Source organism: Ictidomys tridecemlineatus, chromosome 4, assembly GCF_052094955.1.
Source record: "Ictidomys tridecemlineatus isolate mIctTri1 chromosome 4, mIctTri1.hap1, whole genome shotgun sequence".
In the NCBI taxonomy this organism is placed as follows: domain Eukaryota; kingdom Metazoa; phylum Chordata; class Mammalia; order Rodentia; family Sciuridae; genus Ictidomys; species Ictidomys tridecemlineatus.
Window position 1 is genome coordinate 137967695 of NC_135480.1, and position 26544 is coordinate 137994238.

General features: G+C 33.1%; 1 long non-coding RNA gene across 1 annotated transcript in view; it reads left to right on the top strand.

Annotated features, from left to right (window-relative positions):
• LOC144377256 (uncharacterized) overlaps positions 1 to 26544 on the top strand; it is a 74934-nt gene that overhangs the window by 10705 nt on the left and 37685 nt on the right. Inside the window, exons 2-4 of the long non-coding RNA XR_013438067.1 lie at positions 11051 to 11227; positions 17738 to 17773; positions 18486 to 18525. This is a non-coding gene — a long non-coding RNA (uncharacterized LOC144377256). The remainder of the gene's footprint in view (positions 1 to 11050; positions 11228 to 17737; positions 17774 to 18485; positions 18526 to 26544) is intronic.

Sequence of the window (26544 nt, forward strand, 5' to 3'; positions counted from 1 at the left end):
AAAAGAAAATAAAGCCCAATCTTCCCTCTCTGTGCAAATGAACCACTGATTTTTTTTTTTTATTTAAGAAATCACACAAAGACATCAGTCATTGTTGAATTTATTTTGGTCATTACACATTTTCTTCCTTGGAGTATCTATCAATCAAAATTCTGCTGTCACAAATCTGTAGTTTTCCATGTCTTTCTAGCAGACCTTGCTGGTTTAACAGACCCATAACTGAAAAAGTATTTTTACTTTTTGACAAGTAATTAAATTTCTAACAATGTTCTGGATCAAACAGTTTACTCTGAATTAGTAGTCTGATTTTTAGCTGCAATTATATGTGTAAACAATTTCCTCTTCTCCCAAAGGTTGTAAATATCTTTATAAAAATAGATGGGAGGAAAGTGGAGAAGGAGGGGGAACCTCCCCAACTCGACCAAGAAAAGAAAAAAAAAAAAGGAGAAATCTATTGAAGTTAAAATTAAAAGGAGGTGTTTGATATGATAAATAATTATGAGATAATGGGTTTCTGTGGGATATGGAAATAGAACCCACAATGAAAATGAAGACCTCAGCTAAGAGATGGTAGATGGAGAGACGATGTACTTAAAAGTTTTACTTACCTTCTCTACTTTCTGACAAACTAGCATTTGGCATGAGTACCTGTGAATCTTTTTGTGTACGTGGGTTTTTGGGAAAAGACAGATCATCTGGGAGCTGCAAAGTGATACTTGTATGTCCTAAATTATAAGCTAATCATGTTTCTATATTTCAATTTCTCAGTAGTTCTTTGTGAATCTTCTAGGCCAGGTGATGATGTGATGCTATCAAAAGAAAAAAAATCTGTCTTCTATTTAAAACTTAGGTATGGCTGCTAGGCAGGGGGCTTTTTAAAGGGGTTGTGCTGAACATAGCAGGTTATTCATTCTGTAGAGGAAGGTGGCTTATCACAAAGGTATGGCTCATAAATTGATTAAATATCCACAGCATCGCTATAAGTTATTAAGGGGCAGTGGCACAGAGACCCTTGTCAAAACTAATGAGGATTCCAACCTGACTGATTTGACCTAATCATTGGGAGATAATAATAGATCTAGCCCATAAATTACTGGGTAACTTTGATGATTGCTCTGTGGCATGCAGACGAAAGCAGAGCCCAGCATGGATTTTATCATTTATTTAATCTATTTTAGACCAAAATGTGTCAGAGAGAATACAGAAGACATTAAAGTATTTAGAGTTACCAAGCTATAAATATTTGTCAAATATAATTTTTATAGCTTTAAGCTACTCTTTCCTTTCAAATTACAAGATCATTTTTTGATCACTTTTTTTTTATACATTATGTCCTGAAAACAGTGATTTATCACCATCACCCCCCAAAAAAAATTAGGTTAGAAACAATCAATTAAGTACGTTTTTACCTTGGAATATTCTGTAATTATAATACAACATCAAGATAGATAAGTAAGTCTTTATGGGGGAAAATACATATATTTTACAATTTAGAAAATGTGTTTTATCCTCATCTCACTTAAGTCAATTCCCTATATAACCATTTATCATCTCAGAAATTTACCCTCAAACTATAATTATTTGAGTTATTCTTACAAAAACATGTCAAAATACTTTACAAATGCTTTCTCTTTTTAAATTTCCTCCACAAGTTAGCAAGCCTCTTAAGAAAAATTCTACCTGCCAATTTATTTTATTTGCAGAGTAATAACACAATGTATTTAATACAAATTTAGTTGTGTGAATTTTTACCATGACTTTTAAAAATATTTGCTGAAATATGGTCTTCCGAATAAAAGTACATAAATCATAAGGTAAGTAAATTATCACAAAATAAACACAACAGTGAAGTAATTCCCAGGTTGAAAAAGAGATGATTAATTGAAATAGAAGCCAGGCTGGTGACCCATTTCAATCAAAATATTTTCTATCCTCTCCCAAGGAAACTACTATAAAATCATAGTCACAATTTAACTTTGTCTGGTTTGTTTACCTGGTTTGTTTGTTTGTTTATTCTGGGACCAGGGATGAAATCCAGGAGAACTTTACCACTGAGCTCTTTTAGATTTTTGTTTTGAGGTAGGAATTTGCTAAGATGCTGATGGTGTTCCTAAGTTGCTGAGGCTGGCCTCAAGCTTGTGATTCTCCTGCCTTAGCCTCCTTATTTGCTGGGATCACAGACATATGCCAACATGCCTGGAAATTGTGTCTGCTTTTAAACTCTTTGCAAATAGAATTATACAATAATCTTCATTCTTTTGTAACATTTAATTTAATAGTATATATGTAAAGCTTATCGGTGGCTGTGTGTGTGGATGCTATTTTTAATAGTTGTAGATGGACAGTGTGCCTTCATTTTATTTGTTTATTTTCATGTGCTGCTGGGTATCAAACCCAGTGCCTCACACATGCAAGCCAAGAGCTCTGCCACTGAGCTACAGCCTTAGCCCATGTGTGGATGTTTTTAATTCCCTTTCAGTGCTGTATAACATTCTGTTATGTGAATATACTATAATTTATTTATACTTTATATTTTTGATGTATGTACATGATATTTCCAGTTTTGAATGTTCTTGAATATTTCGGTGCATGTATACATGTTTCCTTGGGTGTATATGTAAGAGTGCAGTTGTGGCCTTGACCTATGTTTATATTCAGCTTTACCAGATAGTACCAGTGGGATCCAAAGGAGTTATACTAATTTATACTTTTGCCAATGGTGGCTTTTTCATCAACTTAATATATCACAATAGCAGTTTGAAATTAAAATGTCCTTAGCTCTTCTTCAGGATCAAACTGCTATTTTCAAATTAATTCTTGGAAAGAATAAATATTTACAGGATAAATAAGTGTTAACTTTCTGAAATAACATGCACTTGAGGATTATATTAGTCAGCTCTTTCACTGCTGTGACTAAAAGGACCCAACCAGAACATTTTTTTGTAGAGGAGGAAAAGTTTATTCGAGGGCTCATAGTTTTAGAGGTCTTAGTCTCAAGTCTATAGGCTGACTTCAATGCTTGGGGCTTAAGGTAAGGCTGAACATCATGGAGGAAGAGTGTGGCAGAGTGAAGCAGCTCACATCATAATCAGAAGGCAGAGAGAGACTCCACTCTCCAGATACAAATATATACACCAGAGCCACACCCCGTTCCCACCTCCAGCCCTACTGGACCACTTCAGTTACCACTCAGTTAATCCTTATCAGGGGAGTAATTCAGTGATTGGGTTAAGATTCTCACAACTCCATCATTTCTCCTCTGAACCTTCTAGCATTGTTTCACATGTGAGCTTTTGGGGTACACCTCATATCCAAACCATAACAAGGATCTTGACAAAAAAAAAACAGTGAATAATAATAATATATAATAATAATAAATAAACAATAATTATTTTCCTGTAATCAAAAGCATTTGAGGCCTAATGTGGCTGAGGATCTATAGATGCATCTATCTTTTTAATGCCTTTAAACTTCAGTTCGCTTAGTTGAAAGGTTATTAGTAATAATCATCTCACAAGGTTATTGGGACAAATGAAACAATTCTTCAGAAACTTCACACAGTAATTGCTTAATAAGTAACAGTCATTACTTGTCACTAATATTTGAACTTGGGTCTTTACATCTGGTTTCAATACCTGAACTATATTAGTAGTCTAGAAAAACCAGTTGAAATTGTATGTTGGTGAAAAAACAGAAACAGCTCCAAACTCCTGGGCATGTGGGACATGTGATATTATTCCTCTATATCCAAATGCATTTCATCTCAGTCCTCAACCAGAAAGTTATCTTCCTCACTGGTGGAAGTAAATCATTTCCTTCCTTTGCTTTCTTTGTCTCTCCTAGGGTGAATTATGACTTTTGTGGGCTGATTCCTCTATTAAAAAATAATGAATAAAATACATATACGACAATATTGGCATACAGATAAATATTAATACTATGTAGTAAAACAGTTTCTTTGAACTAAAGGTAATAATTATGACGTTTCATGGATATCTAAATTCCCTTCTCTCTCATACACTCTTCTTTGTGTTCAATTCATGTTGGGAGCCGGTGACCGCACCCTGAAAATGGCGCTGGCCTCCTGCTTCTGATGACTTAGCGGTTAGAGTTGTTAGAGGTAAACAACTCCTTGTAAGGCTGTGGGGCTGGGCTCTGGCCTGCTTCTGCTGTGCTGCACCTATTAGACTTCTCCACGTGGTGCTAGTTCATTGGCGAGGCTGGGTACTTAAGCTAGGGCAGACCAGCCGCTCGCGCTCTTTCCTTGCTTGTTCCTGTTTTCTCATCATGATTCAAAGGTCCTGAGTAAACTGCTGAAAGAAGAATCCTGCGTCGTGTTTCCTTTGCCGGCGAGGGGTCGTGACAAATTCAGGTTTATATGATAGCATTCTTCTTGTTACAAGGTTTTAAGTCTTTACAAACAGTCATCCTGCTTATAAGTACACCTAGCTAATATTTTATGACACATGTTAGAGATAAAAAAAAAAAACTCACTAAAAAATACACACACACACATACTGGGAGCCTAGAGGAGAGACTGATAATAGCAGTGCAAACTTGTGTTTTAGAGTGATACAAGATCTTACACTGGACAAATAAAGTGAGTTTTCAAATGGTTGTAAGACCAATTAAATCTGTGGAATGGTACATTTCTATGATCATGCCCACAGATTTTCTTCTTTATGTATATTTTGAGCCTCCATTTTATTCACTAATATTCTTTAATTCTATTCTACTTCATATTTTAAAACCAAGGGAAATATCAATCCATGGACTCTGCATAGATAACAATGTTCTCCTTTCTTCAAAATAATCATGGTGAACTCTGGTACTCCCTTTTTTAAATAAGCCTTGAGTCACTTCTATTTTCTTTAGCCTTAAAATGGCAAATATAAATGGGCATTTTGCATCATTTTTGGCATGGCAGACACACTCTTCATTCCTAGTTATAAAGCAAATTCCACCTAATTAATTCTAACAGAACTCCCAAGAGTAAGATACGTGACATGATAATCCTAATTTTAAGTGAATCTACGTTTTGTAGCCCTGGACCATATTTCTGTAGAAGGCTTTTTGCTTATTTAATTTTTTTCTTATAATTATTTTTTGTGTTAGTAAGGTTTCTGATCAACACTACTTCATTAAAATAAATGATTTGATGAGCAAGGCAGCTTAAGATTCATATTCTGTGCTAATTAACAGATTCTTCTAATTGTTAGAATGCTCCTGATGTCTTTCTAATTCTTTCAACTCATTACTTTTTTTTTTTACTGAAGTTACAGTTCTTAAAGGAATAGTAACAGATACTATGAAACTTCCTTTCTGTATATACACACTGCCTCAAAATACATTAATTTGTGAAAGCAGGCCAATAATTTAAAATCTGTTAATTGATGTGCTTTCCTTCCAAAACCAAGTGAAATATCTTTCCTATTTTCCATTTCTACTTTCCCATCTGGGATACTAAAATGCATTTTTAAAAGATTACTTTTAGTTGAAAATAATGTAGCAAAACATATATTAAAATATCTACATGCTTGCACTTGAATACATTTTAGTTAGATTAGTAGATCAGATCTGAGTTTCTGCTACTACAGAGAGGAGGAAGGGGGAGGGTCCTAATTTTATTTTTAAAACATTCATTCCTCTATATGATTACTAACAAATAGAGTTGATAATGTGTTGATTTATACTTGGATCATTATAAAGTGATGTTCTGGCAATTGTGTGGATGGATTCTCTACTGTAAGGGTTGGTGATTAAAGAATCACAAATTTATCTCAGGGAAAGATGAACATTTGAGAAATACAGTGAAAATCATATAAAATGAAAACAAACCACACATAACAATTATCATTCCAGGAAGGTGTAGTGAGGAGAGAAAATAGTAAAAGGCAAGTAAATGAATGAGATTGATAAATATTTATTCATTGTTCTTTGTAATTAACCAGAAGGTATACTGTATGCAAAGATAGTTGTTTCTTTGATAGATATTAAACAGATTATAAAATTTATTAAAGCCATTGCCAAATACTAATTTTAAGAAGTTGTGTAAGTACCAACATGTTCCTTATATACATTTTGAAATTCCACTTAATTTTGAACACAAGGTGCTGAAATGTTAACTCCTTGTGTTCTATTTTATGAGGAATAATAATAACATCTCAGATTATCAATCCACAACTTAAAAAAGGATTGCAAACATAGTCTCTCATTGCCCTCTGGGGAAATATTCATCCTTCATTTTTATGTTACAGATGCAAAAACAAGAAATGAACTTTCTGACCTAAGTATATAAAATAAAATTCTCAATAAGGAATAATAAATATATTTTTAACTCCAAACTTCAAAAAATCAGAAAAAAAGTTAAGTTGAAAAATGTGTAGATAACTATTAAGAATCATTCAAACAAATCAGTTTGAGGTCAGCATTATCTCTAGGAAACACTTAGAAGGTATATTAAAAGTGTTTAATATATACTTCAAGAAATACATCCAATATAACCACAAAGTTCTATTTTATACAAATTAATACAAGACTTGTTTTTTTAAATGTTGACAAAGAGCAAGGGAAAGATAAGAAAATCTATCACAAGTTTGTGTTTTATAAAAATTATTGCACCCTCATAAAAAAATAAAAATAGCTCTAAGCTTCCCAAAGAAGAGAAAAATGAAAGGTTTGAAGACTTAGTAGAATGAAGCTTATCCAGTTGTCCATAGAAACAAATACTATTTTGGTCTTGAGATCTGAAAGAAATTTTTCAGAGTATTCATTGTAAAAGTCAAATATGTGATATGCTTGATTGGGGAAAGAGTATTGTAAAAAACTCCTTGGTAAAATAACTTCTCAGATTCTGATAAATTTAAAAATAATCCTATTTTAACTGATTCTTGTATACAGTTCTGTCAACTCCCATGGAAATAAATAATACAACAATAATATAGGAAGTGATGTAATGTAAATGTACAAATTTCTACTGAAATTCTCTAAATGGAATTTTATCATGAAAAATCTAGAGAAATCAGTATCCATCGAACCCCAGGCTTCATCCATATCTTTCAAATACCAGCCATCTCAGCAAGACTCTTTGCATTAGCTATTGCCCCTGTTTAGGTATCCTCTCCAATTTGAGGATCTCTGCCTTCTGGGATCTTTATGTTCTGATGCTGTCCCTTGCTTTCCTGTCTCCCTCCTTCCCCAGCATCAATCCTGAACTGGTATATCCTATTCATGCCTCCTGCACTTAAGGGTTGGTCTGTGTTTATATCCTACACTTAGCTCATGCTCTGTCCAAAACTTCTGATTTCTGAGACTAATTTGTATACTCTAATAAATGCTTTTGTATATGCTTTTGTATACTTTAACTTTAGTAAATGTATTTCTAAGTGCTATTTTCAGAAGTAGATTAGGTTCTGTAAATATATGCTTACGGGTAGCAGGCAAGCAATATAAATGAAGAAAGGAGGCAAGATGTCTAGACATGCAGAAGCGAATTGTCTCAAACATGTCCTGCCTTCAAAAGTACATGCTTCATCTTGAGGGAGGAACAGATGCTACTCATCAATAGTTCTATGTGGGATTTGTGGTGAGATTCACCTGGTGTGACTGAGCTTCTCATCTTGTCACGTAAACTATGCGTCTATGTTGTAAGGACATACCATGCTGCTGATTGAGTAAAACTTTTATATCTTTAAATCTACTGTAACAAACAATAATGTAATGGACTTTCATAATAGAACATAGATTATTTAAAGACTTTAAATTTTGAAATGTGCATTTTACATTAACTTGTAATGTTTGGTGAAACAGGAAACTTCATTTGTTAAAAAATTGGGGTAAAATTTTACTGTACTTAATACTTTTGCTTGCTTAAAAATTGTTTTTATTTCTTTATAAATTGCCTTCAAACTGTTTTATGTTAAATGAAGCTGGGCCTAAGCCTGGACCCAGTGCTGTTTGCCTACATATTTAATTTAGTGATTATTCTTAGACACCTAAAAATTGTTTGAATCCTTTCCATAAGATCCTGACAGATTCTGTGTTTAGGCTTTTTCTTTCTTGGCTTAAAAAAATACTCTGTCAATGCTATCTGGAAATATATTCCTGGGAACTAAATCTAATAGTTGTATGACTCAAAGATACACATGGCAAAAGAAAAAGAGTAGACTGGAGGTGTTATGTTTTTAAAAATAATTATCTGTAGGGATTAGATTTCATTCCATGTCAGGTCACTCACTATAATACATAGTATATAGAATAGTATGTAGAGCCATCCACATCAACTTATTTCTTTTTACACTTCTCCGAGAGGATTGTGAATGAAATTTACTATGATCCTTATATGCATTTCTACTACTCTAATTTTTAAACTCATGTTTTTGATTTGCACAATACAATCTTAAACTTTTGTTGTTATTCTCTTTCTGCAGAAAATTTATGCTAGTATCCAATCATAAATTTTAGCTTGGTTACTTTGAGTACTAGAAAATGAGACTTTCTAAAAAAGTACTTAAAATATAGACACATTTCTTTTTAACTTTAAGTCATAAAACTAAATTTTTCTCCTGTGCCTCTAAATTTTCCAATCTTTTTGGATTCTAGTTAAGTAAATATTCATCTATATATGTGGATATAAAGGATTTTTTTTCCTTCTGTGGCTGATTGTTATTTGGGTGCTCTTCAAATACACCACATGTCTAGGTGTTCCTGCCCTTATATGGTCCCTTCTCCTGGAATCTAGGCTGACCCATGTAATGTGCTGTAACCAATAAAATGTGGCCAAAGCAATTATTTGCCAGATCCATATCTAAGACCTAAGAATACCTGGTAGTGCTTATTTTGGGTCTCTGAGGGAAGCTATATAGTAAGTAAGGAGATGACTATACTTGAGATGACCATACTGTGAGCTTGTATCGAAGCTGCCCACATGGAGGGCAACTGTGGACCCTAACCAATAGCAGGAGCTATAGCCTGAGACACATAACCTAAGTTGAGCAGTTCCAGCCAGCCCCCAGTGATTAGAGCCATCACAAATAATGCTTCAGGACAAAGACAATTTTCCCTGATAAGCCTGTACAAATTACTAAGGTGAGCAAAGAAGCAAAAGAGATAGCTGTTTTAAGTCTTTGTATTTTGAGGCAATTTATTATGTAAAAATAGATGATCAAACTCAATTGCTAAAATTATTTACAAGAAAAGTAGTTTATCCTATATCAGAGTTTCAAAGATCTCTTTTATTATGGGCCAGATAGTTTCTCAATTATTTTATTTTGAACAATCCTATTTAAAGGAGATACTTGAAAAGCTTAAAATGTGCTCTATTAATGCTGGTCTGAGAGCAGAGCTTCTGTTATTTACTGCATCTTTTTGTGATTATAAAGTTACCACCCATAGCTCTGGATAACTGGGGCCCCTGTCTATAATGTTCTGCTTCTTGATTGTTATTACAGTCTATCTTTTGCCAAATCTGGAGCAAACCAAATTTGTCTACCTTTTGCCAAATATGGAAAAGCTTATCTTTCTTTGCGAAATTATCTGAATCAATAGGTTTTGAATTTCTTTATCTCCTTCCCTCTTATTCTTTCCTTTTCTCTCCGGCTCTTCCTACCTGTTATAATCTCCACACTATTTATACTGGGTGGCTGTCTCTGAGATAATATGGAGCAGGTCCATTTATTGTGTTAACACTGCAGATGAGTTCTAGAAATCCCTTTTATATAATTACCTGGGTAAAATCATAAAAATATCTGATTCTGTCAACTCCTGAGACTTGGTACTGTCATCAAGATGTCATTGAGCCCTGTCTATAACTTGAAAATCTTGATAAATTTTTGTGGTTGTTCTTTTAGTGCTTAAATAGATTCGATGTCCCGGGTGTGTAATGTGCAAAAGATTTTCATTAGCTAAGGTCAGATGTGGAAGTATTTGTTGTTGCAAGTGAGAGATAGAACAGGAGTTATTTTAGATATTTAAGTTATATGACTATAAGAAAACCCAGCATTTTGTCTCATACTGAAAGAACTTGATATTATTGTAAATACGTTCCACTGGAAGGTACACTTCATTCAAGAAACAATCAATCAACTTTTGAAATTTTGAAATTGTGTTATGGAGGATTTTAAAATAAAATTTTAACTCAAATTCAGCTTATTAATGACTCATTAATGCATACCTTGACTAAGAATGATGAAAGGAATAATAAAGAACAATTAGTCTTGTTGCTAGAAATTCTGTCTGCAAGGAAGCTTTTATACTGATGTTTTCTCTCAGTTCTAGAGTATGAAAAAGGCAGAATTCTAGGGAAATATCAAGAACCCACTCACAATTTTGCTTTCTGGAAACCTTATTCAATGTTGAGGGACATCATAAAGAGAATTTGGCAGAGCCCTGTATATGTCTTAAGTTTCTGGGACAAAGGAATAGAGGTTAAGTTAGGTTTTAGAACTGAAGCATTTAGAACAGTTTGTGAGTTCCCTGGGGGGTCTGAGGCTCAAGAATGTACATTTTTAACAAATTCTTGTGATTTTTGCATCTAAATGCTTGAGGAAGATTATGTAGGGGTAATTGTATACACACCAAATGGAAACTCAGGAAGAGGTATGGTTTCTGTGTCTCTTGGGTTTTTAACTGAAGATTTTTCATTCTGTGGTATCAGAAAAGAGCTTGGGTATTTAAAATTAAGAGTAGGTTAGACTAGGGGCTGGGGTTGTGGATCAGAGGTAGAGCGCTCGCCAACCATGCAGGAGGCACCAGGTTCGATCCTCAGCACCACATAAAAAAAATAAAGATATTGTGTCCATCGATAACTAACATATATATATATGTGTGTGTGTGTATATATATGAGAGAGAGAGAGAGTAGATTACACTAAATACAAAACAAGACTTACATCTATAGTTTCACCAAACCCAGAGGTGAAACCACAGTATCAATGTTTCCAATATGGCATAGCAGTCAGCTTTAGGGACCCTCAGATTTCTGGATCACTGAACAAAAATCCAAAGCTACCATCTTCAGTTCGTATTAGTTGTTGATTCTATTTTTTTTCCAGGAAAGAGAGGGAGAAGAAATAACAGCATTTTAACTGTTAAAAGAGAATCCTGTAAGAATTCATGAAGAAAACCAAGTTATCTACAAAAAATAAATATCAGTTATTTCTTCAAACTTCTCTGCAACATTAAGTATAAGAAGAGACTGTATGACTTTGAAAGAGGAAAAGAAAGCAAAGGTATCATTTTCTCATTAACCTTGATATTAATATATGACAAAATAGAAAACTCGGGCATATAAATTGAAAAAATGCAATATTTCTGGTTCTTTCCATTAAGAAAACGTACAGTAATGACTTATTTTGGGCAAATGACTAATAAAGCAGTATATGGAACTCTCAAAATAAGAAAGTTGTGGCATAAAAATAAATGTGGTTAGAAGTGAACCCATCTACATATAATATTATTATATGTAAGTAATGGTATATCATATCTATTGAGTAAAATATTCAAATAAAATGTTAAAACTATAACTTGGAAAAAAATAATCCTACCCAAATTTCCAGATTATACCCAATAAAAACTAGGAGATAAGAAATAGCAGAATGTTAGGAAAAAGAAATATATGATGAATTACTTTCTTTATGTCAGGATAACTTATTAGATACTGTATAATTTTCAATTTTTATAATTATAGGAATAAATATTAAATATGTCTTGAAACAGTCTTAAGTAAAAGACTGAGCTAATACATACACATATACTAAGCAAATTAAATGGGGGGAAGGGCAAGGTAGAGCTAGAGAAGAATTGAGGGAGAGAGAAAATAGAATGTCAGATAAAGAAGAATTTCAGTAAATATTTGAATTGGTGAGAAGGGGTCAGATTTTACTAATAAAAGGACAATTCATAATGCTGTTATTAGGAGTAAGAAAATTGATTGATATAGCAATGGAAAATTGGATGAATTTCTTCTCAAGGATAAAAGCAGAGGGCAGAATACCCAAAGGGCTGCTTTATGTAAAAAGACAATGGAAACTACAAACACACCTGAGTTCTTGATACATCAGGTATTATACAATAAATGAAGTTAGATTTTATTTTACAAAAGTCTTAAAACTAAAATTTAATATTTGGAACATTCAAAATAAGAAATTTGAATTGGTTATATTTGAGTGAAGGTTAAGTATCAAGTACATTTTTATACATATGCACACAGAAAACACTTGAAGTCAAAGGATATTATTTATACTTTTATTGAAACATTGTATGTTATCTAAATGTTTGATTTTGTCCTATTTTTATCCTCTTACCCTTATTGTGGATCAGCTCCCACATGTCAGAGAAAATATTCGACCTTTGCTTTTTGAGGGATTGACTTACTTTATTTAGCATAATAGTCTTCAGATCCATCCATTTACCAACAATTGAAGTTCAGTGGAGTATCAAAGGGGAGTGAAGGGAAAGGGGAAAGGCAGTGGAATGAATCTGATATAACTTTCTTATGTACATATATGAATATCTTATCATCGTGTACATCCTCAAGAAATTAATTTTAAAAATAGCTATGAATAAATGGCAGAAAGATTAGTATAGGAAAAGGAGCAGAAGTTGGGGGAGGGTAGAGTAAGGAGAGCTACTGAGGACTGAGTTAAAACAAGTTATATTCCATGCTTTTATAATTCTGTCAAAATGGGTTCTACTATCATGTATGGCTAAAAAAGAGCCAATAAAAGTAAATTAAAGAAATAAACATTTAATTTTGGAATTTCCCATGAGGGAAAAGAATAAAACAAAATAATATCTAATTTCTCATGGTTCAATGATCATCACAATTCACGTTTTAATGCATATTTTCCATATTATTTCTAATGCTGATAATTATCAGTTCTCCTGTATTTATTAACACTACAACTATTATTGCAGATTATTTTATAATCTGTAAGCTTTTATTAAATTGAGAAATAATAACTACACATCTTTATATCATAAGCTGTGATGTATCAGTACATCAGTACACATATACATTGTATAGTGATGTAATGATCAACTCAGGATACTAAAATGAACTAGTAAGGCTGAATTTATTGGGGGTAATGAATGTCTACAAGTGGAGAATATCTCATTATTTAAAACAGTAGTCCTCACTTGTGATCTATAAATCCCAGGGCATTCTTAAGAGATTTCAGATAATCCAGGGAACTAAAATTATTTTCATAATAGTTATAAGATTTATATTTTTCACTGTGTGGACATTTGCATTGATAATGTGGCAATGGTAGGTAGATGTAAGTCTGAATGGTGTAAATAGTCCCTTGCATTATTTATATCATACAAAGGGAAAAATACAAATTTTATTTCAGAATGCATTTGAAAAATCAGTAAAAAATATAAATTTTATCATTTTTTTCAATCCTTAAGAACATATCTTTGTAATATTTTAAGACAATTGAAATATTTATAAGAAACTTTTGTTATATGGAAAAGAAAGACGGCTGTCTCAAGCACTTGTGCCATTGGTTGAGTTGCAAGCTGAACTAGCTACTTTTTGTGGAACATAGCTTACGCTTGAAAGAAAGACTGAGGGAAAAAATTGATTTTGAGACTTGAATATTAAACAGACATTACTTTTTCAAATAAATGAAGCAAATCTGTCACTTCAAGGAAAATGATGGAGTTTTTGCCAAGTAAGTTTTAAGGTTATAAGTAAAAAAGAAAAAAAAATCAGAAAGTATACTCCTTTCTTAGTTTCCCAGACTGATCTTGGTAGTAATGAATGTGATTTTTATATTCAAAAACTTCTTACCTTAATGAGCTAACATTTTCTAAGTTAGCTCATTAACTAACATAATAAACAAGATATTAAAAACTCAAAATTTAAGATACATTAATGAATTTTAATACAATAGAATATGAAATGTTTCCTGATAAGTTTATATTTGGCCTAATGTTTTCTCTGATATAAGGAGGCTGATTCATAGTGGGAAGATGAGATGAAATCTAGATAGGGCAAAGGTGAGGGTGGGGGAGGGACAGGATAAGGGGTATAAAATAGATGGTGGAATGAGATGGACATCATTACCCTAAATTCATGTATGAAGACACAAATGGTGTGAATATACTTTGTATACAACCAGAGATATGAAAAAAGTGTGCTCTATATGTGTAATACGAATTATAATACATTCTGCTGTCAATATATAACAAATTAAAATAAATTAAATTAAAAAAATTTCAGATTTCACATTATATGCATTGTAAATAATCTTTACAAGACTTGTCTTTAAGACCACTTGTAAAGTTTTGGAGTATTGTCAAATAAAAATATCTAGAATAATAGGAAAAGTCTATTAAAATATATGTTTTCCAGCAAAGTACACAAGTGAGGCCAGACTTTCTACATTGTTTAACTAATATATTCTTTCACCATAGATTTAAGGCAGAATCAGATAGGTTAGTTGAATACATCTGACATTAAAAGAGATTTATAAAAATGTTAGAAACAATGTTTATTATAATTTTATCTTGGAAAATGTAGTAATTTTTAACAAAAATTTGTTATTGATACTAACATGCAGTATATATATATATATTATTGTTATTTTTCTCAGTTTTAACTTCTAATCTGGTATGTATGAGTAGATAAGATATATATAATAAAAATTCTTCATGGTTCTCAGGTATTTTTGATATTGTAAAGAAATCCTCAAATCAGATATTTGTTAACTTGAAAGCAAAAATTGTATGAACCTTTTTTTATGACTACAATATAATAAAGCTACCAACTAGTTACAAATTAAAAATAATAAGGAATTCAAATACTTTGAAGTTAAAAATGCCCATATTTACCTAACTGAATTTTGGGTAAAATAGAAAATAAAATTTAAGATTCAATGAATCTTAAAAATAGCAACAATGAACAGACATATATAGAATATTTCATCCATCAATGAGCAAATACATTTTATTCTCAGCAGTACGTGGATCTTTCTCTAAAATAGACCATATCTTATGCCACAAAGCACCTCTTAGTAAATACAAAAAGCAGAGACAATACTCTGCATTCTATCAGACCACAATGGGATGAAATTAGAAATCAATGAAAAAATAAAAAATAGGAGCTACTGTAACAATGGAGACTAAATAATACACAATTGAATGATGAATGGGTAGTAGAAGAAATCAAGGATGAAATGAAAAAATTCTTAGAGATAAATGAGAACACTGATACAACATATCAAAATCTCTGGTACATTATGAAGGCAGTACTAAGAGGAAAGTTTATTGCATTGAGTGCATTCATTAAAAGAATAAAAAGTCACAAATAAATGACCTAACACTACATCTCAAAGCCCAGGAAAAAGAACAGCAAATCAACACCAAAAGCAGTAGAAGACAGGAAATAATTAAAATCAGAGTTGAAATCAATGAAATTGAAAAAATTGCCAAAACAAAAAGTTGGTTCTTTGAAAAAAATAAGTAAAATAGATAAACCCCTGGCCATGCTAATGAAGAGGAAAAAAGAGAGAAAACTCAAATTACTAAAATACAAGATGAAGAAGGAAATATCACAACAGACACGTCTGAAATGCAGAAGATAACTAGAAACTATTTTGAAAATTTATACTCTAATAAAATAGAAAATATCAAAGACATTGACAATTTCTAGAGACATATGACCTACCCAAACTAAATGAGGAGCATGATATTAGCACAAAATAGACATGTAGGACAATGGTACAGAATAGAGGACACAGAGACAAACCCACATAATTAAGGTTATGTCATACTAGACAAAGGTGCCGAAAACATTCACTGGAGAAAAGATAGTCTATTCAATAAATGGTGCTGGCAAAACTGGAAATCCATATGTAGTAAAATGAAACTAAACCTCTATCTCTCACCCTGCACAAAGATCAACTCAAAATGGATCAAAGACTTAGGCACTATAACAGAGATCCTGTACCTAATAGAAGGAAAAAATAGGCCCAAATCTTCACCATATTGGCCTAGGATCTGACTTTCTTAACAAGACTCCTAAAGCTCAGGAAGTAAAATCAGGAATTAAATGGGATGGATTCAAATTAGAAAGCTTTTTCTCAGCAAACAATAAAGTGAGGAGAGAGCCTACAGATTGGGAGAATATTTTTACTGCATCCACCTCTGATAAAGCATTAATCTCTAGGAAAAATAAAGAACTCAAAAACCTTAACAACAAAAAAACAAATAACCCAATCAATAAATGGGCTAAGGAACTGAACAGACAGTTCACAGAAGAAGAAATACAATTGGTCAACAAATATATGAAAAAAGTGCTCAACATCTCTAGCAATTAGAGAAATGCAAATCAAAACTAAGATTTCATCTCACTCCTGTCAGAATGGCAATCATTAAGAATACAGGAAACAATAAATGTTGGTGAGAATGTGGTCAAAAAAGTACACTCATACATTGCAGATTGGTGCAACCACTATGGAAAGCAGTATGGAGATTCCTCAGAAAACTCAGAATGGAATCACCATTTGACCCAGCTATTCCACTCTTTGGGGTTTATACCCAAAGTACTTAAAATCAGCGTTCTACACTAATGCAGCCACATCAATGTTTATAGCAGCTCAATTCACAATAGCTAGACTATGGAACCAAAAACTAGGTGTCCCTCAATAGAGGAATGGATAAAGAAAATGTGGTATATATACTCAATGGAATATTTCTCAGCTTTAAAGAGGAGTAAAGTTATGGAATTTGCCAGTAAATGGATGGAGTTGAAGAATATCATGCTAAGTGAAATAAGCCAATCCCACAAAACCAAAGGCCAAATGTTTTCTCTAATGTGCAGATGCTAATTCACATGAAGGTGGCGGGTACTGGGGAAGAATAGCATTACTACCTTAGATTAGGTAGAGGGAAGTGTTGGGAGAGGAGGGGAGGGGATGTGGGGATAGGAAAGATAGTAGAATGAAACTGTGTGTATATATGTGACTGCATGAGCAATATGATTCTGCAACATGTATACTCAGAAAAATGAGAAATTATATCCCATTTATGTATGATATATGAAAGTGCATAAATGCCTTCTACTGTCATGTATAACTAACTAAAACAAATAAAAAAGAAAATAAAAAAGAAAAATTAAAAAAAGAAATAAGAAGGAATACAAATACTTTGATATTAAAAATCCCCATATTTACCTAACTCAATTTTGGGTAAAATAGAAAATAAAAATTAAAAACTCAATGAATCTTAGATATAGCAACAATGAATCCCTTGTATGTGCTGCTAGTTATGGACCAAAAAATCCTTGCAGATTTTTAAACCATTCTATTTAATTTTGTCCTTTTATGAGACATTTGTCAATCACACTGTTTGAGTGTTTCATGTCTTTCCTACAAAGATCATAACGAAAAGTATAAAATACTAGATTTCCACTTTGAGGTTTTATTCTTTTAAAAAAATTTATATGTGACAGCAGAATGCATTACAATTCTTATTACACATAGAGAGCACAATTTTTCGTATATATGGTTGTATAAAAAGTATATGCACACCAATTTGTGTCTTCAAACATGTCTATCACATATTCTTTATTCCTTTGTGAGATGCTAAGATGGGTAACAACAATAACAGCAACCATATTAGGTAACACTCACGGAGTCAAAGTGGTAGGCACAATTGTAAGAGTTTTATATGCTTTGATTAACTTCAATCTTATGATTCCTCATAAATTTATGTGTTATTATCATTAATAGCGTTGAATGGCTCACAGAGAGATTAAACGACAGCTGGTAAGTGGTGGAAACCTCCTTATACTTTGAACATCCTCACCCCTCATTTTGACATCTCTCTAGCTATATTATACTTGTCACTGGTAGCATTAGCAATCATGCATTCTAGCAGCTTTTCTAAATTAGGTTTACCATTTTATTTTTCTCAATGAGATAGAAGATTGACTATGAAGTAAGTTGTATATCTTTTTTATACCTTTGTATGACATCACATGAATACATGTACATATCATTAAAAGTACACATGGTGGTACATGCCTGTAATCCCAGTGGCTTGGGAGGCTGAGGCAGGAGATTTACAAGTTCAAAGCCAGCCTCAGCAATTCAGCAAAGCACTAAGAAATTTAGTGAGACCTGGTCTCAAATAAAAAATATAAAAGGGCTGAGGATGTGTCTCAGTAGTTAAGTGCACCTGGATTCCATCCCTGGTACCAAAGGGAGGAGAGAAACACCACATTATTTTTTTTTATCCTATTATCTGTTGCTTCAGAAAATAAAGTCTATAAAATTGGTTATATGGGGATATGTGGTTCTTACTATGTGGTCTTTTCCTCCATGCCTTAGCTTCTCATATCATCAAATCTACTACAGTGTTCTGCTTTGTCTTCTTTGTATGCATGAATCTCTTACTATTTGAGTGAGGAAGTTGAAAAGGATCAACCTTCATAATCTATGAAGGCACAGATATGCATTTTTTTCATTTTTGCCACAGATATTACATGGATATTCAAAACGGGAAACTGTTAAATAAGGTAAAATCAATTTAATTAATTCATCTGAGGTTTTTAAAGTTGTTACAGATGATTAACCTGTTTCTTAAAAAAATGTCTATTTTATCTATCAACTTATTATTTATGTCTTGCTTATTTTATTAACATGTCATATAGAGGAGTGGGGTATCATGAGGACTTAAGTGTTGTCTGTCACATATTTGATAAAAAATTAAAAAAATATTACCAGTTCATGAACTACCCAAATGTCTTAACAAAAATAAAGTCATAAATGCAAATTAAACACAAATAACCCATAATAATGCATAAACAACAAGTAAAAAGAGTAGTTAAGGAGTAGCTAAAAATAAAAGTTGATACTAGATAAATATAGATGATCCCAAAGGGAGGGCAAACATCTGAGATAAGTAAGATTTATAACCAAAGTCTTTTAAGAACAGTTCCTCCACTATCACTTTTACCCAAGAGAAAGGCTGTACTGCTGTAGGATCTATTGCAGGTGAAAGGGAGGCGTTAATGTGACAGCAGGTCCAAAAACATATGTGGAACCTTGCGTTTCTCTCTAATTCCATCACATGTATTACTGCCTTTTTGTCTAGGGTAATTCTGCATTGAACTTCTTGGAGTCATCCAAATTTTATCTTGAGCCCTCTTTCTCATCAGAGAAGGACTCAAGAGAATGACATCATAAACTATATGTGCTTGGAGGTATCGTGGTGAACCTCTAAGTCCTCAGTATGCAGCTGAGGAAGTTAAAAATCTGACACCAGATATCCTCTCAAGGTCATACTTATCCTTAGTGGCAGAACTGAATCATTTGACTTAAAACTTAGCCTTTTCTTCCCCCATCATACTTTTGCTTAGAAGCTATAGGTTCACTCTCAGAGAATTTCTGTGATCACACATTATTTATAGTCTACTCAGACTACAAAATTTGCTGGAAAACGTGTCTTATTAGTAATATATTCTCCAAGCTTGCCAATTTTATACTTTTGCTTTTTCTGCTATATCCACTCTCCCTCCCCACATCCCTGCTTGCTAGACCCTATTCCATATGGGATACTTGGCTTTTTAGCCCCACATTTATCTAACTTAACTATTTCTTTCATAGATCTCATATTAGTTTTTTTTTTACTAGTGTCTCATAATTTCTCAGTAGATATTTCCCAAACAGAGTAAAGATGGATATTATCCAAGAGTTCAATGATCATGGGAGTGATGTAGAATCCCTCCAGAAAGTTGTAGACTGCTTTATTGAAATAGTTACTGGTAGTAAATGCATCTTGGAAGATTTTCAATGAAGTTTTTAGTTAGAAAAAGACATAAATTAGATAACTGTGCTGTTCTGCAATGTTAAAGTTCTATGGTATATAAGTGTCGTTTTGAGATTTTCTGTAAAATATTAAAATCTGATCATTGTTCAGCCATGTAGTTAAACCTTCACTGGATAAAGGCATATGTAAGTGAAGAAAGAATTAGATCATGTCAGTCAGCTAGCTAGTGGCTTTCAGTTGGCTCTGGTTTGTCAAGCTAGTGAAGTCTAGCTCCTGAGAAGACAACAGGATCTGAGGAGCTTCTTGTGCCCAGAGAAGAGAATACAATTAAGACTATCCTTCTAAAACATTCCTTCAGCTGTGAGTTTTTAAATAGACTCCTAAGTTCTTAACATCGAAATTTTTGTTGTCTTCTCATCAACAGCATGTGAACCATGTCATGTAACAAAGTGGGGACCTTTACTTATATCCTCAATTTTGGTAAACAGCGGTATGCAAAACTAAAGATGATAAGCATATAAAAAGCATTTTATAGATGTGAAAATGCTTCTAGAAGTGTCTTTTGGCTTAATAAATCCAAACCTTTAGGATATGGCATAAAGAAGAGTTATAAAGAAAAGGAAAACAAATAGTAAAGGCAAAAAAATACCTTGACCCTAAAACAAACCCCATAGCTTCTGCTTGTGGTGCTTGGACCAATCTTATTATAAAAGATGGACAAAATATATTTAAAAATGTCAACTAAACACATTTTAGAACTGACTAGGGAGAAAAAAATTAAAGAGCATGTGTATTGGCATTGCTTCTCTCTTGAGGGTATTTGCTGATTCCAAGCTGACTTCAAGTTGAGAGTCTGAGAGAAAGATCAATACTTTTGATGATCTTGCAAGGTGAAAAGGACAAAAATTGGAAATTACTGCTTTTTTTAACTAAGTTCAATTTTATTTAATATCCACTATATATCAGTTGTCATGAAAAGTGTGGTTATGTGCATGCCACCCACATGTACATATATGCACATATTTCCACATACCCACATGCCCCAAAACCCAAACCGTGGCTTTTATAAAGTCGTACATTCATTTTCCAAACAATTGGTACTGAAGAGTTGTCCTGAAACAGCCCTTAGTTCTCATGGAGAATGAACTGGTTTTTATAGTAAAAGACTAGAATACTAATTGCCTTGAAACTTAAGAATATGAATAATGATTATTATACTTATTTTATTTTCAATCTAGAAATATGAGCAATGTTCTACTTCAGGTTTAAGTAACAGAAAATTGAGTTGTTGTCCTTCACTTCAGAAGCTAAACCAAGCAGAATACAAAATTTTCTTGAAAAATACTAATAGTCTTCTATAGCTCAATACTATTAGTATCTCAAAGACCATTGTCCTCACATCTATATATTCTTTATATTTAGAATAATTATCATTTTCCCTTATATTTTAAATTAAAATCCAGGAAACTATAAGCCATTAAGGGTAAGCAAAATATAAATACTTGGGGCATAATAAAAGAACAGCATTGGAGCCATATCATTAAAAATTTACAGTTTTTTGTTTCTGTTTTTGGTAATGGGAATTGAACCCAGGAGCATTCAACCACTGAGCCACATCCACAGCCTTTATATCTTTTATTTTGAGACAGGGTCTTGCTAAATTTTCTGAGGCTGACTTTGAACTTGTGATCCTCCTGCCTCTACCTCCTGAGGTACTGGGATTATAAGCATGTGCACTTTACCTGGCTACAATCCATGTTTTAATTGAGATAAATTCAGTCTACTTTTAACTATTATTATTAACTTAGTTTTCTTCTCCAGAATGATTTTGTTTTTCTTTTCTTACAAAGTAAAATTCTGCCAGGGAAAGCTTCTCTCTTATAGTTGCAATCAGTGTTTGATTTGACAAATGGGATATTTTAGAAATAAATTTTGCTCAGAAGTTTTAATAGTAGAGCATTTATATTAGCATTGAAATGGTGTGAATAGACCATATCTTGTCATGGAAACTTCTTATTAACATCCACTATTATGCATCCTTTCTTCTTCTAACATCTTGCTTGTCCTGTGATCACAGCAAGGAGGCTTAAATCACCCTCTGTGCCCTCTCTCTTGCCCTCCACATCCATTCACCATCACTTAGCAATCCTCTATTTTCAGCACCCATTTGTTTCCTGTTCTAGAAAATTCTGTTCTATTACTGTCTGGACTGTTTTTAAAAACTTCTCTGTTAGATTTCTGTCTTATGATACACTGTCGTTCCCCCATTCTTTGTTAACCTTTCAGGTAAACAGATCTGATTATGTTGAGTCCCAATTGAAAGGTTATCATTGGCTTCTTTTGGTTCACAAGATAATTTTTTTTTTTTTTAGTTTTCCATTTGAGGCTATTAGCAAATATTCCAGTTTATAATTTTATAATTACCTCCCATTACTTCAAGTAGATTCCAACCATTCTCCCAAACAGTTTGTGTTTGTCAGGCCTTAGAATCTTTTTACCTGATGTTCCCCCTGACATGAACGTCCTTTTGTTTTTTCCTCTGTTCAGATATTCTTACCTAACCTGTATAATCTATGTCAAATATCAGTTCTTCTTGAAAGATTTTCTTTGTACTAGTGAAGTCTTCATGGGGTGGGGGCGGTGAGAAGAGAAAAAGGCCTACATAATTGGTGCTGGGGAAAAATTTTGTAATTTTGAAAATTTATTAAGGTTAGAAAGAAAAAGTCTTGGTGACTCTATTGAAAACACTGAGTCTCTCTGTAAGAGGGAGGTTGAAGTTGGAAGATATTTTGAAATTTATTAAATGTATACTTTTTAAGAGTTTGTACCTTTAGCTGTGAACCTTTTGTACCACTAATGCCCAGTCTATAATAGATATTCAGTACACATGAATTAAGCATATAATTGAGTAGATATACTAAGTATTCAATTATTTTATGAGAATTTCAGCTTAAGTAGATGAAATTCTTATTGACTTTCCCTCCTGAGCATAGTGCCTTATGATAGTCAGGATTAATTCTTTTCAGATAATTATCCATATATTATTTAAATATATGTGCCACAGTCTTAAGTTTTCTGCCTAATGTTAGATTAGGGCTTAGTACATCTATTAATGTAAGTGAATAAATACACAAACATACGTATTTAGGAACTAGAGAAAAATAGGTAATTTATCAAAAATTTCATAGCGGAGAAGAAAAATGTTAATTATATGATTTTACTCATAATATTTTATGTTCCAATACTGAAATTTTAACCATCTCTCTTCTTACTCAAGAGCCACTAAACTTCCATTATTTTCCAATTCTCCCTCTTACTATTGACCCCGTTCAACTTCCAGTCAGATTGTCAACCATCCCATTTTAAGTTCTAGGTTTCACCATTTCTTATATGAGACAATTTGACTACTTTGGTTTCTTTCTCTCTCCTAGCACTGGGTATTGAACCTTTCTCTCTTTTATGTTTGTGTCACTGGGTTTTGAACCCAGGACTTTACACATGCCAGGCATATTCTGTATCACTGAGTTATATCCTCAGCCCATTCTCTTAATTTTATATCCATATTTCAATCAATCAGTATTATCTTCATAATACAATAATATATTGAGATTGTTTTAGGGAAAATTTTCCCTCCTGATATCTGTATCTAATTTTTTTGTTTTGTTTTTCTTTTCTTTTCTTTTTTTTTTTTTTTTTTTTTTTGTCCCAGGTATTGAACTTGGGCATTTTACAACCAAGCTACATCCCCGTACCTTTTTGCCAGGGTCTGGCTAAGTTGCTTAGTGCCTTGTTAACTTGCTGAGGCTGGCTTCAAACTTGTGATCCTCTTGCCTTAGCCTCCCAAGTTTCTGGGATCACAGGTGTGTGACACCACGCCTGGCTATACCTACTTTTAATGTATTGGGATTGTCTATATATTTATAACAGTATTTTTTCCTGCCAAACATACTACAGAAACTTAAGGACTTTAAAATATGCTTTTAAATGTAATTGAAAACCTAACATTTATTTTCTCCATTCCAGACTGTACAACTGCTAAAGTCTGAAGGAATATGTATGTACCATCAATATCATAAAATCCATACTTCTTGGTCCATTCTAAGAACAGCATGGTAAACTTCATGAAACAGAAGAGAGATGAAACAGTTCTTGCATGATTTCAATAAAAAGAAATGTCTTAACTGGAGAATAGTTATAACAAACAAAAAACAGTGTCAGTATTTGAACATATATCTTTGGGAATTAACTGTAAGGACTTTTCTTAATAGAACTGGATTTATGTATTATATACAATCATAAAGATTTCTTCCCATATGTTTTTTTGAAAGCTTTTTGCTACTTTTCTACATAAGAATATTTTTAAGTGCCTATTAGTTTGCCAAATTGGAGTGAAATGTGGTTGGCTTAGAAGAAATCACAAATTCACTAATTCAGTTCTAATGCACATTTGAAGCAGATCTATGGGCTTTATGTTCGAATGCAGCCTCCTCATTGACCAAATCCAGCCAAAGATAATATCTCTTCACTTTATCTCATTTCTATGAAACCATTTCAATGAATATGCCAATTCATTCTTTGAAGGTATAGAATGGACTGGCTTGCCTGCCCCTTGGAAAATGCCCAAATGTGAAATTATCTACAGAACACTGACAGTCCTTCTCCATCCCTTACCTTGTCTAGTTTGACAATGACTCAACATTAAAAAGGAGGGTCATTTTAAATCAATATAAGAATAGATATTGTGTAATGATTTTAATACAGCAGCGATTTACAGTCATGATATAGTGAGTGTGCTATTTTTATGGAGATCTAATTAAAAATAGTCAGCTTTGAATACTGTGTAATTCAGCATAGGACTCTATCTCTGGAATATCGTTCTCCCTGTAGACATATCTACTTTTGATCACTTTCTCCCCTCTAAATTTTAATTTTTTATTAATGGTATATTAAGAATAATTAAGGTGAATCTATTATCATCTGATAAGTTTATTACTAAAAGTATTCTTAAACTGGTATTTTGCTTCAGTGATCATCTATTTCCACCCTCCTTATCTAGCACAAGAACTACAAGTTTGCATTGAGCACTTGCTGCCTGCCAAGCACTGTGTTAGATGCTTTATATAGATCATTCAATTTTGTGAAAAAAATGTATTCTTATCTCTTATTTTACAGATGATGAAAAAAAAGACCAAGATAAATTAATTTACCCAAGGTGATAGAAATACCAAATGGTGATTTCAAAGTGCATGCATTTTCCATTTGGCCATGAAAAACTGTTTACACATATAAGCCTTTTCCTTTAGAAAGCATTGCCTGAACATGTCATGCTTTTATATTCTGTCCAATACACTATAAATTCTCCAATAAAGAGGGAAGTAAAGCTTTTCTGGGTATCTACTCTGTGCCAAGCATGGTTTTGAGTACAATACAATTAATTAGGTAAATGCACTCTAGTCATTACTGGTGCCAGCCATTATGTTAGTCATTTTGATATCTGCCCTATGTTGCATCCTTGAGTCCCTAGACAGCTCCAAGACAGGAATTATTCTCACCATTATAGAGGTGAGAACACTGATCCAAAAAGTGAATTAAATAACACAATTCCATTGTGCAAGTAAGTGGCAATATCTGAATTCACACTTAGATGTTAATGCCTGCTGCAGCCCGTCTTCCTTCTATTGCCCAGACTTCCCCTTCTCAGAACAGTTGAAGTCCATTACCTCTCTTGGACATTAATGATTTCGATCCTTTTGTGTGCTGCTTGACAGTGCAATAATTTTCGTCTGGATGCAAAAAGTTTGTAAATTGGGTGTTTTAGTGTTCTGGACTGTGTGTTTTATCATAGACCCCCTCCTCAACACACACATACAGAAACACACACACCCAAACACACACATACACACACACACACACACACACACACGCTTACCTGCACTGCAATGCTATTGAGCTTGAATGTTTGTAAAGGTTTCTGACTCTCACAAACGCAACCTGAGACTTTGTTTGAAGCTCACAGAAAGTTTTTGGTTTAGGACATGTCTTTTCTACCTGGGAGCACTATTCTCATCATTGCAGATTGCACCGGCAATGTGGACATTTCTATGTAGTAGAGAAGGAGCAAGGGGAGGTTTGCTTAGCTAGCACAGAAGCTAGATGGAACTAGCAAATGGTGAATAAATGATGACTCAACATAGATAATCTGATGTCTCTGGAAATATTTTATATGTTAGACTATTATGGTAGAGGAAGTTATTGGTGTGATGCAGTGGCATACCAAGGAGAAAGTGGGAGAGACAAGAGCAGTCAGTCCTTCCAGCTATGAGAATGCATGATCTGTTGAAAATTGTTCCAACGATAAGTCAGACTGTAAAAGTCTGTTAATTTCTCATTCACCCTGTATAAATAATTCTCAACAAGAGTGACAGGCAGTCTCCCTGCCAGAGCAGACCATTCCCACCCTTAAATGGTAAATAAGCCACTAGAGGTGCAGACAGCTTTGTCTTGAACCCAGTTGCAAACCACATTCCTAACTTCCTTCTCTAGTTTTGGGGGTAAAAATACCTGCTCTAAAATTTAATGAGTATTCTTTATATGGACCTTCTCTTGTCTCCTTTGTACTGTATATATCAAAGGATCTATGTGAAAATGTTTATTATAAAAACATCCCAGGAAAAACCACATCTTTAATAAGCAGTCTTATTCCTCAACTGCATTGACCCTTGCAGGCACCTGGCACTCTAAAATGCATCTGTGCTTTCCTAACATC